This window comes from Canis lupus, chromosome 2 (assembly GCF_003254725.2).
Source record: "Canis lupus dingo isolate Sandy chromosome 2, ASM325472v2, whole genome shotgun sequence".
In the NCBI taxonomy this organism is placed as follows: Eukaryota; Metazoa; Chordata; class Mammalia; order Carnivora; family Canidae; genus Canis; species Canis lupus.
Genome location: NC_064244.1, coordinates 15,251,447 through 15,265,660, shown reverse-complemented (window position 1 = coordinate 15,265,660; position 14,214 = coordinate 15,251,447). Strand labels below are relative to the sequence as shown.

General features: G+C 41.6%; 1 long non-coding RNA gene across 2 annotated transcripts in view; it reads left to right on the top strand.

The window, feature by feature from the left end:
• The window catches only part of LOC112670389 (uncharacterized), a 59,782-nt gene extending 48,739 nt beyond the window's left edge, over positions 1-11,043 (top strand). The window contains exons 2-7 of one of the 2 annotated variants that reach the window (XR_007405462.1): positions 1,410-1,908; positions 4,628-4,806; positions 5,397-5,484; positions 5,570-5,659; positions 9,856-9,937; positions 10,775-11,043. This is a non-coding gene — a long non-coding RNA (uncharacterized LOC112670389). Of the gene's footprint in view, positions 1-1,409; positions 1,909-4,627; positions 4,807-5,340; positions 5,485-5,569; positions 5,660-9,855; positions 9,938-10,774 lie in introns of both variants that reach the window. The other variant, XR_003142937.2, reaches the window with a different exon arrangement.
• Positions 11,044-14,214: the final 3,171 nt, after the last annotated feature.

Genomic DNA, 14,214 nt, shown 5'->3' with positions numbered 1-14,214 from the left:
TAGGTACTTGGGAGACTCATAGATAAAGAAAATCCTATTCCTACCATCAAGGAATTTATAATTTAGAAAAGGAGATAAGGCACGTGTCCAGAATCACAAAGTTATGAGGAAGGATGTGATCTAGACCAAGGAGAAGTTCAAAGGGCTCTATAGGTGAGGAGAGCGGACTGATATTCAAGAGCTGTGGGGTCAGGGTTATGTCATGAAGAATGGACACTTCCAAGAGCACAGACTATTCACTGTGCTTGGGGCAAATGCAGACCCATGTAGGAACAAGCCCATAGAAGGAAGGACAGAGACAGTGGAAAAGAATGTGGGGGCATGGAGAAACAAATGTTGACTATGATATTTTACAATATTCTTAAACTATTTTTTTTCTCTCTCTCTGTGTGTGCCTGGAAAAAGACAGCCATAAAGGAAAGAGGGAGAAAGAGGGAAGGAACACCCATGAAGATCTGATTCGGAGTAAATCTTTGGCCCCTGAAATCATCTGGCCTAGATGAGAGATGCCACAGCCCCTCCAGGATTTGTAGGCCAAGAGGGCAGGGCCCTCAGGAATGTGTCACCAGGAGGAAATGGAGCCTGGTTCAAGTATCTCTAAAGCCAGATTTGGGCTGAGATTGCCCTGAGGGTGGCTGGAGAAACAGGAGCAAAAGCAGATAATAAGCAAAATGGCTTTTTTTTTTTTTTTTTTTTTTTAACTCCCTTCTATCACAGAGCTTCACAGGCAGGTTCTCAGTCTCAGTGTATATACTTTCCTAGGGTCCAGCAGAGGAGGGTGGGCTTATTAAACCCTGATCAGATCTGAAGGGCATGTAGTTTCTATTGTGGGGTTGTCAGGACAATGAGGGCGAACAAAGAGGAAGATAACGGGCAACCAGAGCATTTGCTCAAGCATGAAGAAGGGCTGAAAATATCCATACTTATTGCATCCCTGTTGGATTTGAGCCACTTTCTTATGGCAGTGAATCAGTTCTGCCTCCTGAACCATGAACTCCAGACCAAGTGCATGCCCCTGAGTCTCCAGATAGCCCTGTGCTGATGGCCTGTGAGGATGTTTTGACAATGAGCCCCCCAGATATGCAGGGAACCCACAGCAGTGGGAGTAAATATATTTGCCACAATTGGACTTGATGTGCGGTTTCTAGGATCAGTGGGAAAATATGTAGAGGGGATTGGGATGATGTCTCCTCAGGAGCTTTGTTTGAAACTGGAGGGTCCATTTCTGTGCTCACGAGGTGACGTTTTGCAGAGAAAGGTAGGGTAACAGCTGAAGGACTGATGCCTCTTTCGGGTCAAAATTGAGCCCTGCAGATAACTGACCAGGTCTAAAATTGTTCTTTGGCTCTCTTGGCTCTTTCCCAAAAGAGAGCTGCATGTTTTATTGCTGTCATTTGTTTGTGTTTCAGACATTTATCGCTCTGGGAGGCACCCACTGCCAAACTTGGTTGTTCATGCCCAGCGCTCCTCTCTAGGGGCAGAACGACTTTTGTTCAACTGTGAACAGCCTTATAAACAAGACTGATCTGTGAATACAGAAGTGGATCCTCAAAGCCTCTGCTCAAATTGTGGTCAGACTAGTCTGGAGGGCATTTGGACTGAAGTCCAGTCTCACACAGAGTTTCTGGCATCATCCCAGTCGTTCCTGCTTCCTGAGCTGCTTTCAGGTTCAACTCTGGTCACATGTTCTGCACTGAGAGCTGGCTATGCCCCCCTCCCCGCCTACCACCACCACCACACCTAGCTTCTCTGCCTCTCTCTAAAATGTTGTCGTGGTGAAGAAGGTAAGAAGTCAAGGACTTCACGTGTCAAGGAGGCAAAAACAGGTTGTTGGATGAAAGATCAAGGGACAGTGAATACATTTCACTTAGCGCTCATGGCCATGAGGGGTCAACTTGCTTCAAGAAGGTAAGATGACCCTAGATGATGCTCAGTAGCTACAAATATAACCCTTAGTATTTCAGTGTTGTCAGAGGACCAAAAACAACTATGTAGAAAGCAGATTATGCTAAGGTATAAATACTCTTGTACTTCAAAATGTATATGTATATGTGGGTATCACTAGAATAATATTGGGTCAGTTCTGAACAGTATACAATAATTCATTCAAAAAATAGTTATTGAATGTCTACTAAGCTCCAGGCACTGTTCTGTATCATGAGGATGCAACAGTGAACAAGACAAAAGTTTTTCCCTCATGGAGGCAGGAGGGAAGAATTAAAAAAAAAAAAAGTCAGTTATGATACTTCCTATGACATGCAGTAATAGGTTGGTGAAGAAAACAGAAACATAGTGAGATGTAGAGAATTCTAGAAGCAGAAGAAGGCTTACAATTTTATTAAATATGATAGTTGGGGCAGGCCTCACAGAGAAGGTGGCATTTGATAAAGACATAATACAGAGGAACAACCATGCAGCTCTCTGGAGAAAGGGCTTTCTAGATGTTCATTCATAATAAAATGCACCTTAAAATTTCCAACAAATAAAAATTTTTCATCAGCAGCCCTCACTCTAAAAGCTTCACCTATCTCTTTGAGGCCTTAGATTTCGCAAGAACACTGAGAGACAGGGGCCAGCTACACCCTGGACAGCATGAGTCCCTCTCCAAGTAAAACAGAACCTTCCTCAGGGAGGCATCAGGAAGTTTCTGAGTGGTGAGGAGCAAAATGGAGCAACTGTATAACTTCAAGCAAAACCACATACATATCAAGCAACCAAATTAAATGATGGAAACAAGAAAGGGGCTTCCACCAAATGGTCACCTTTTATATACTATTCCTTCCTCCTTTCATCCAATTTTCAATAATGCTCAATTCAATTCAGATATAAACTTATCAAATGTGTGAATAAACAGCTCCTAATATTATACCAAGTCATGCATCTTGTTCTCTAGACATTTGCATGCAAAACAGAGGAAAGAACACATGACCAACCCAGGTCTTGTCTCTAAGGAGGGGCCCCCAGAATTAACTCCAGGGAGTAACCTATGTACTTAGTAAAAATGAGCACACTTCATCCTCTACTACAAAAACATATGGAACTTGATCTCTTTCTGAGAGAACACAGAAAGTCGTTGAACACAACGACTCCATTCTGTTGCTGAGGTCCCACATACCTAACATAAGAGGAATGACACTCTGAGCACCATGGCTTCTCTCAGAGGCCTTAGAATTCATTTCTCTGCCTTTTCCCTGACAACCATCAACCAAATGAATGCAGGCAACACCCCACTACCCTATGTTAGCGATCCACACAGAATTCTCTGATGTAAAAAGTCATGTGATCAGAATACATGGCAGCTAAAAACCCACACAAGAATTGTTTTTTAGGAGACATGATAGAACTCTCCAGCCTGAGGTGAGAAACTGTGTGTGTGTGTGTGTGTGTGTGTGTGTGTAGCAGAGGACTGGGGGCAGGGGCCACAGGTGTGTGGCTGGAAAGGGATTTGTGAGAAGAACCAGTATAAGGTGCCTCAAATTCTAGCCCCTCACCCCCCTACTCTAGCACAGTCCCTTTGGTGATTTCCTAACTCTTTATTTGCCTTCTCCATTTATGGTATAGACCACAAAAACAGGTCCTACTTCATCACAGTGTTATGAGAGCTAAATGAGCTAATATTTGTGAAGCACAGCAGTTCCTGGGACATAGTAAGCACTTCATAAAAATGAGTCTATTATTCTCAAGGAATATAGGAAGATCTGCATCTCTACTCTTTGCCTTTCTGTGTATTTCCCAAATTTTACAAAATCCAATCTCAAATTCTTCTGAAGAGGGACTGCAAGATAAAAAAGGAAAGGCATAAGCTCTCGCTATGGAAGACAGCACCTCATGGAATGTCTGATTGAACCATACTTCCTCCTCCCTCTGCCTTCTTCCTCTCCTCCTCCTTTCTTTCCCCCTCACTGTCCTTCTTCAGTTTCCCCTCCTCCTCCTCCTCCTCCTCCTCCTTCTTCTCTTCCTCTTAGAGAGGAAGGAAGTGGGAGTTTCTATGCATATTTTAGAGAGTACCAAACTTAATAGTATTGTTTTGCACAGCCAATTGTATTTTAGGTTTGCCCACATATCTATTATGCTCATTGTTTTCCATTGCTTACTGAATCTTGAATCTTCTATTTGGGACTTTTTTTTTTTTTTTCTAATCTTCACTTCTATATTTTCTATCCATTTGACTCTCTGTTCTTCATTCTATAATATTTTCTTCTGGTTTACCTTCCACTTCACTGATATCCTCTTCAGCTATGTCTAAACTGCTCTATACCCATTTGGTGAGCTCATAATTTTGGCTTTATATTTTTCAGTTCTAGAATTTCTATTTGCTTCTTTTTCAAATCTTTTTATCATTTTAATAATTTCCAATTTTTTTCTAAAGTTTTTGAGGTTTCAGCCCTTTTCCCCCCTCTTGAACATAGAAAGAAAGTTACCTTAAAGAATATTTCTGGTAATTGTACCATCTGGAGTTCCTCTGCATTCATGTCTGCTTTCCACTGTTTCTTGCAGTTTTCATTTATGTTTTGTCATCTGTTTTTTGTGCCTTGATATCTTTAATTTTTGTACTTGACATTGTATTTGAAAAAACATAAAAATTATATGAGATCTTTTCTTCCAGCAAAGTTTATTCTTTTTCCAGGTATCTGGGTACACTAGTGCTCTTGGATCATCTTAATTCAATTTCAAGGACTAGGATTTTCTGTACCACCCAGATTATTTGAATCTGTGCTACAATCCACTTGAGGACTTACTGTTTTTCAGTATTTCTTCCTTCTGGGTCTCCAAGACTTAATGGTTTGCCAGAGCATCCCACACATGGTGAGCCTCAGACACCTATTTTTTGTTCTTCCAGCCCCATGAAGCTTCTGTCTTATCCTTCATTTGGTTTGATTAAATCTTATTTTGGTTAACTTTTTGATACCTTCAAGAATACTTTTTTAAAAAAAATAGTTTTTCAGGTTTTCTGATTGTCTTCAGCAGAGAATTTGTTCAAATTGACCCAAGAATACTATTATTTGCCACACCTTCCACTGAGACACTATTCAGGGGTTCTGGAAATGGTATGGCTGAAAGATGTCTACACAAGCCATGTCTTTACTGCTAATAAACAGTATGAATTTTGGCAAATAACCTTAGCTTTCTGGATTCTATTTCTCTTTTACATCAGGAAATTCAGTTAGGTGATCTTTAGTGCTCCTTCAAAGTCCAAGATTTTATTATTTCTTGGCTTAGAACTTTCCAAAGAGAAAAGTATGATACATTAAGAACCGAGTTCTTTAAACTTGTGGGAGTTTAAACTGACGAAAAATATCAAACATGTTTGCTTTATTCTAATCCTAGTATGTTTTTTAGGAAAATGTTTCCTGATATTTCAGCTAGTGACTGATTTCATCATTCTTTTATCTGAGGATGGAGGAAGCCTGAAGCCCATCTGTGTCATCAAGATCCACTCAGACAGTAGCAACCATTCCAGCTTTTCAGAAGAGAAAATTTAGTGTGAGTAATTGTTGGCCAGGGGAATTCTAAAGGCAGAAAAGGAGCTCTGAAGTATTAACTGCGTTGTTGCTGCTATCTCCCCTAGAGCTGGAGGATCAATGAAAAAAGGATGAAATTACTAAAGCATAGAATCTTGGAAGAAGACTTAATGGTTTGCCAGAGCATCCCACACATGGTGAGCCTCAGACACCTATTTTTTGTTCTTCCAGCCCCATGAAGCTTCTGTCTTATCCTTCATTTGTCTGTGAAGACAAAATTTAGACCTCTGAGTAGGGGAGCTGCTGGTGCTGGTGTCTCAGGAACTTTGAGGAGAGTCCCCAGGGCTGGAACTGAGCCTTTGAGGATTGGATAGTCAGGTGTTACTGAGGGGACACAGTCAGGCTAGTTCTCGGGGTGTTGGAAAAGCTGCCAACTGCAATCAGTGGCTGCTGCAGAAAAATCTTCTGTCCAGGGAAAGACACAGACAGAAATGAACCAGGCTCTTCTCTCTCATCTCACCTTACAGCCTCTCTCTACTGCCCCCAACTGGCAGACCCTCACGTAGAACCTGCCGGCAAAGGAGAAATCCTGCCCCAGCATCACAAAGGACAATTATAAAAGGATGGGTTTAAACTTGACAGACAATATTTTAATAACCAGCACACCATCTTTGCAATTTGCGCTGGCTCTGGTTTATTTTGTTATGCTGTCCCTGTGGATTACTGGAGTTTTAAAATAATAACCTGTGTTAATGCCCTAGGTGTTTATGTTATTTTACCTGAACACAGCATGTCTATGTAAAAAATATGGGTACACCAATACATAGAAAAAAATATAAAAAAACAAGACTTCAGAGCAATAAGTGAAAAGATAGCCACCGTAAGAAGCAAAAGCTTATTTTTATTCCTGTTTTCAACCTATCTATATTTTACTATTTAATAAATTACCTTACCTTAGCTTGTACATGTAATACACCATTAGAAAACAATTCTTGCTCCTGTATCCCCAAATTAGCAACACTTGAAACATCAATTCATTGTTCTGAGTCTGTGAAGGGTCTCTATGATTCATATACTCTAACATGAGCTTATGCCTAAATACAGACAGACTCCAAGGGAGCCTTCCCTCAAACGACTGTGATTAATCTGGTTACTTGTAAACAAATAGGCTTCCTTTTGCTTTAGCTTGCTGCATCTCTCTGTTCCTTCCTTTCTTTGCCTCTATGAAAGGACTGGCTCACATTGTGTTAAAAGTCAAATCACATTACAATGAACTCTGCAGTGGTGTTTCAAGTATTTTTATTATTGTGGAGTTTGTTACATCTAGTAATGTTTGTTGTTAATCAACTACTTAATTGGGTTTCCCAAATCCTTATGTTATACTGAGGCCTGATTAAAACAGTGATGTTTGTTTTGTAATAAATGACCTACTTATATATGGTGGAATGGTCAGGGATTTTCCAAACCAGCCGAAGAGATTAGAGCTCTATGTTAGAAATTTATAGCCCTCCCCCCCCCCAAATCAGCATGAGTATAACATCTCTGCAGCTAAACATACCTATATATACACCAATATAGAGCAATTGGCATAAATCAAGTCCAAAGCAGAGCATTATATCAATTAAATGTATTTGCTCTCTGTTAGGAATAACGATACTGAGAAAGACCTCAAGGCATGACATGCTTGATACCATGTCAGGCTTCTCCAGTTGCAAACAATAGAAACTGTCTCCAGTAAGTTTAAGTGGACACAGAATTTATTGTAAAATATTGAACAGTGCACGGATTCTCTGAAAGGGCCAGAGCAACAGTTTTGGAGGCAATGAACCCAGGAACAGTGTTCTACACTTGAACCACTGAGTGAAAAATGCAATGGCTCTCTCATGAAAGGGCATTGAGTTTCAGGTAAGCAAGATGATAAGTTCTAGATGTCTGGAGGACATTGTACCTCTGGATAATGATAGTGTATTGCACACTTAAAATATTAAGAGGGTAGGTTTTACATTAAGAGTTCTTACCATAATAAAACAAAAAAAATTTTTAAATGCATAAAACTAAAAGAAGTCCAAGGTATGGACCCTGTAAGTTGTCCCTTTGTTATTAGGTTCTGGCCTCTACAGTAGAAATGCTGCCTCTAAACCTGAAGCTGTCTGGGTTCTGGACAGCATTTCTTTCTGATATAGTCTTAAGTGATAGCATCTGGTTGGTTGAGTCTAGCTCACATCCCCTGTGCCCTAGCTGCCAAAGAGGCTGAAAAGCATGTTTCTGCCTGCACAGAAGACTGAAGGAGCACGTCTGGGAGGCACTGACTCATAGCATCGGGAATTCCCAAGCACAGGAAGGAAGTTTCAAGATACTGGCTACCAAAAAGAATGAAAATGCCTAAGTCATTTGTCAATGTGTGATACTTAGCATCTGCATCCTAATATCTCAGGGCACTGATGAAAATGAAGATTTCCAGGGCCCTATGCTCAAATCTAATGAATTAGAATCTTTGCAGAGGAATCAGCAACCTACCTTTTCCACAGGCTCCTCGGGTAACGGTGTTGAATGCTACTGAGAAGCCCACACTCAGTTTATATTTTCAAAAGCACTTTGAAAAATTGCACTTGATTGACTTTTAGAAGTGATAAGAGGGCAGCCCGGGTGGCTCAGCAGTTTAGCGCCACCTTCAGCCCAGGGTGTGATCCTGGAGACCTGGGATTGAGTCCCATGTCAGGCTCCCTGCATGGAGCCTGCTTCTCCCTCTGCCTGTGTCTCTGCCTCTCTGTCTCCCTCTCATGAATAAATAAATAAAATCTTCTAAAAAAAAAAGTGAATAAGAAAAAGCCACTAACTGCTATCTCAGAGTTCAAAATATAGAAAAGCCTTCTGCTATGGACAAGAGAAATAGTGAATATCTGCTCTTTTTTCCATGGGAGAGAGCTCAAAGGAGAAGAAGGAAGCCAGGCTGACAGTGTGTTCAGGAGCATGGCCTCTGAAGCTGGACGGCTTGGGTTTGGACACACTCTATCCCAATTTGCAGTGTGTGGCAGACAGTATTTTCCAAAGATGGCCGCAACCATATCTCCCATCTCACATGCTGTGCCAGAATCATTAAAACACTGACACTTCCCCATCAAGAGATGGAGGCTGTTTCTCCTCCTCTTGAATTCAGCCAACTGAATCTAGCCAAAGTAATGCTTTGTGACTTCTGAGACAAACTCATGTCAATCTTGTGTGTTTTTACCCGGCCCTCTGGAGTCACTCACTTCTGGGAATCCAGCTATCATATTATGAGGAAGCCCAAGTAACCCATGGACAGGCTGACACAGAAGAGCCCTGAGTAACCCATGGAAAGGCTAACACCTTGGCTCACAGACCTGGCCGATCTCCCCAGTGACTTGCCAGCCATGTGAGTCATCTTGAAAGTGGATCCCTCAGCCCCCCAGCTGAGCTGTCCTACTCGATAGCATGTAGAGCAAGGATAAGTCCTTCCTGCCCATCCTTGAAAAATGGTAGATTGGTGAAAAAAATCAGCAATTTTTATTGTTGCAAGCCACTAAATCAAGGAGGTTTATTACCTAGCAATAGATCACTGAAAAGGAGATGAGTTAATTAGCCTCTTTGAGCTGCAGTTTCTGTGTGTGTACAATGGGGAATAATGATTGTATCAATCTCATAGAATTTTAATGAGCATTAAATATTATTAAAGGTAAAGCATTCAGAAAATCACCTGACTTACTATAGATGCTGTGTAAGTGTTGGTTTGAGGAAAGAGGTAAGAGTGAATGGAATGAACATGGAGGACATAGGCAGTCCAGAATTCCTTTAGACATGTAGGAAAATTGCCCCAAATTTCACATATCCCAGCTGGGGCAATTTAAATTAGTAAGTACCCGGGGATCCCTGGGTGGCTCAGTGGTTTGGCGCCTGCCTTTGGCCCAGGGAGTGATCCTGGAGTCCCAGGATAGAGTCCCACGTCAGGCTCCCAGCATGGAGCCTGCTTCTCCCTCCTCCTGTGTCTCTGCCTCTCTCTCTCTCTATGTCTATCATAAATAAATAAATATTTTTAAAAAAATAAATAAATAAATTAGTAAGTACCCAAGTGATAACATTTTTTGGAATGAAAAAATGAATTTCATTTTTAATTTTCCTGGTATTCTCAGCTAATTTCAATACATAACTAAGACATAAGAATAATATTTGCTCTTACCATAAATCACTTATTTTTATCATTTCCAAGTCAGATTTCAGAGGCAAGTTACCTGGTTCTCTTTCAAATCTCTCTTTCCCTTAGTGAATGGCCCTAGCCAATTACCTCAGTTCTCTCCAAAGACTCAGTAATTTCCAAATAAACATGTGGAAAATAAATAATCAGACATACAAATGGTACTTCTTCCTATTATTCTAGCTGCATGGTTGTTTACCAGGCAAATGACCCGTGGAATTGCAGAGCTGAGAATCAGAAAATCTGGCACTGCACATCGAATATGGTAAGATCTCCCTGGGCACTAAAATGTCATAGGGATGAGGTGCCAGGAGACGGGCCATTGTTCAAGGAGACAGCAGGTAAAATTAGAAGGATCAAGGAGGGCAGGTGACCCTCCTCCCATCACAGTCATATAAACTTCCACCACCTAGCAGATGTCTCTGTGATAGGTACAGACTGCTTTGTAAACATGAGTCCTCTCTTTTTCCCACTATCTCAAAATACCTGCAAGATATTGTACTCATTCCCTATTGCTGCATAGAAAATTGCCCCCCAAACTTAGCAGCTTAAAACAACAAATACTTATTATCCTATGTTTCTGGGGGGGAGGTAAGGGTGGTCAATGAATTAAAGATAGGCTTAGCTGGCCCAAGGTCTAGTAAGAGGTCTCCGTTAAACCATTGGCTAGGGTTACAGTGTCATCTAAGAGCATGACCTGGGAGGATCTTCTTCCAAGATCATGCACATGGTTGGTGGCAGGAGGCCTCGAGGCCTCATTGGTTGTTAGCCAGAAGCTCTGATTTTTCAGCGAGTGGACCTCTCCATAGGGCTACTCACAATATGGCAGCTTGCTCTCCTAGAGCAAGCAGCTCAGGAGTGAGACAGCAAGAAAGTTAGAAGGAAACAGAAGTATTTTTATAACCTAATCTTGGATGTGACATGCCACCCTCACTACAGTATTGTATTTGTGTCACTGAACAACCCTGGAACAGTGTGGGCTGTGTTTATCCAACCACACAAGGTATGCATACCAGAGGGCTGGGATCACTGGGGCCATTTTCAAGACTACTTACCATAGCCACCCCTGTGTGAAAAGTTCTTTCCTTTGTGTTCCTTTCAGGTCTTCTCTCAATGTTTATCTTAATCATACCTCATCTGTGTCAAAGTGTGGGCGGAGAGCTAGAGGAGGCTTGAAGCACCCTGGCATGTCACGGTACTCCAGTCAAGTCGTATCAGTGGCTCTCTAGCCAGGAGCCACCATGTACATGGCTCTGAGCTGGACCTCACATGGGCTGCAGACATGCACAGCCGGAGGTCCTATCCCCTGAAATCTGGCATTCTTCTGGGGCAAAGAAGTCAGATTGTGCATAATTATAAAACAAGACAAAATATAGCAAATACAAAATAAAGAAGTTGTATTTACATCAAGAATGTAGTAAAGTGTTACTTATGTCATTTAACTTTTAATTAGTAAACTGAATGAAGACATTAGGCTAGGTGATCCAGGAACCTACATTGTGTGCCCAAAGAATATGTAGAGTGGGAAGAAACCTAGCCTGGCTTCATGATCAAGAAGCTTCCGGAGTTGGTAGAGGTGGCCTTCTGGCCCAGGGAACTATGGGATGTGTAGCGTAAGAAAGAAAGGGGTGTAAGTTGAGGAATGCAGTTCATTCTGAAGAGTCAGAAGCCAAAATTCACAATTTCATTGTACTTTAGTACGATGTTTCCTGGGGACAGGGCTTCAGGAGCACCTTGGGTCATGCTAGAAATGCAGAATTGCGGGTGCCATCCCAGACCCACTGAATCAAAATCTGCCTTTTTAACAAGAGTTCCAGGTGGTTGGTATGCATATTAGAGTTGAGAAGCTCTGTCGGACAACTGTCATTGAGAGTGGAGTGTTACTTGTATCTCTGGCTGGTATGTCTGCATCTAGACCGGGCTGGCCGATAGCGTGCTGAGGATTTGGAACGTTCAGAGACCTCTCTTTTCCTGTCTCTCTCTGCTTCTCTCTCTCTCTTTTTCTTCCTCCTTTCCCTGCTGCCTTTCTTCCTTCATTCCTTCCTTCCTCCCTCCCTAGCCACTCTCTTTCTCTGTCTCTCTCTCTCCTTCCCTCCCATCCCTTTCTTTCTCCCTCCCCCTCACCTGCATTGACATTATCTTCTTATTTTTCTAGGGAAATATTGAAACAATTGAGACTTGTTTTTGTTTTTCTCCATCACTTGGAGCTGATCCCTTTCATCTTTGATTCAGCCAATTCCCTTCAAAGCTAAATATTAAACAGATCTGTCTCCTGACAGCTGACCCCAAATTGGGACATGCCGTGGTCCTCCCCTTGGGGGTTGAGAGCTGAGCCGACAAAGGTAGAGGAGAGACAGGATGGAGCCAGTTCCTGTCCCCTGGGGAAGCCCAAAAGTTGTGTCTCTGCCTTCACATCAGCCAAACAGCCAATAGCCAAACAATCGAGAGCTTCTGGAAGGCATTCTTGTAGAAATTCCTTCTTTTGCCAGAGGGTGAAAGGGTTGCTAATTGATTTTGTCTGCCTTTCAGATGGACTCAGAGAGACACCGGGTTTGAATTCTAACAGAGAGATAATGTTTTTAGATACTGGACCAAAGTTTTTTATATACACCATGTGACCTAGCTTGGCATATTAGTACCATTTTTGCTTGTTTGTTTGTTGTTTTAGCCAGTCTGTCATTCTGTTCAGTGAAATAGGAGCAGCAAAGTTCATTAGTTTGACCACCTTCTAAAAAACATGCTTGTTTCAAAAACTATTACTTATTCACAGCAAGTTAATAAGAGAAAGCTAACTCTTCCCAAATGCTTTGAGATCCAAATGACTCTGCCTCTCCTGGTAGAGATGGGTGGAAGGTACGGTTCTGAGGACAGACCCCCAGTCAGAGAGAACCCGCTTCAGACTGTTACAGCCTCCAAGGTTTATGCCTAAACACACTAGACTATTGGCCTCACATCTGACGTGCTGTGTGCTGATACATGAAAATTTGGAAGAGAGTGGTTAGTGGGAGAAAATGGAAATGACAAGACACCAGTTTGCCTTACCATTTCATCCTCAAATGAGAGAGAGAGAGAGAGAGAGAGAGAGAGAGAGAGAGAGAGAGATTAACCTCATTCAGAGCTTTAATTCTTTAATTTATATCCTCCTGTTTTTCTACACCTTCATATATCTTTCTATAACTTACATTTCTAAAATGGCCCTAAAATCTTTCTAGATCAAGCAAGAATGCAAATTTGTTATTTTGATAACTGTCTCTTCAAACTTAATTTCTGTTTTTTTAAACGTGAAGTTACTCAAGTTCAGTAAGGAATGGCTTTCTAACTGCTTTTAAAAACCAAGGGTTCCTCCTAGTGATACTGCTAAATCAATGCAATGTACTAATTCCAGGTACATTTGTTATTGTTGTTGTGGTGGTGGTGGTGGTGGTGTAAAAGGCTCATTACCCTTGCTAAATATGTACTGAGAGTCTATTACTGAGTTTTCAGGCCAATAATGGATGCATTTTAGCAAATTGCAGTAACTCCTTCCGGCCACTAGGGGCTATTTGACTAAATTATCCTCCCACTTCAAGGGAGAGTTCCCCAGTGGACCACTAGGGGGTAAAAGGAAGACCTGCTTCAATCCAAGGTGGGATGTTCTTAGCGGTAAAATCAGGCTCATCATATTCAACAGTTCAGTATTTCTCTAACTCGGCTATCGTTCAAAATGTTTTCAAAAGGGAAAACCATGGATGTTCCTTCAGTATTAATTTGAGAACCAGTTACATACGATAGTGACACGTCTACAGAGAGATTGCTCTGCTTATCTATAATCATTAGCAAAAGTGGAGTAGAAGGAAAACAAAGAAGCTGACAACCCTTTTACTATTGCCTGCTTTAGTCAACTCTCACTTGTCTACTCCTTATCCTAAAAAAGAAATGTAGCTTGAATCACTACCACCCCCTTCGAACTGTCCATGCACTATCCCCTTTTATCCCCCGGGTAAGACAAGAAGGATTGCACCAGGTGCTCAGGAGGGAGAAAAGTGTTATTTTCTTTCTCCTTCCCTGCCTGTGACGATTTATTAAGCAGTACCATTCCAGGCCAGGGGCACCAGGCACCATTATCTTTTTGAAAGTGCTTAGTAGATTTTAGAAGACACCATCTCCCTGGTTTTATCAATGTTCAGCACCAGAAAAGACAGGTTCTGGCACCCCAAGTGGCTGTGTGGTGTTGGATGGAGCATGACCAGAACTCAGCTACCTGCAGGAAGGCCTCTTCTTTCTTCGGATGAGGTTACAAGATGGTTTGTTTGTGAACTTGTGGAAATAGCTTTGAAGGGAAGTACTGCAAGCTGATTTGTTGTAATCGTATTTGAGTACTGTTGAAGGTAAAATTGATGCATCATCCTCATAATTAAAGTTGTCATTTCCAGGTTTTACTCGGTTTTAATCATGCTTGAACTTGCAGATTTGCCTTAAAGCTTAGATGTTTCATCTCCAAAGGCAACTGGCTGTGTAAGCAGAGCAGAGAACCAGTAGCAGGCTAAAATTTTCTTCCATACA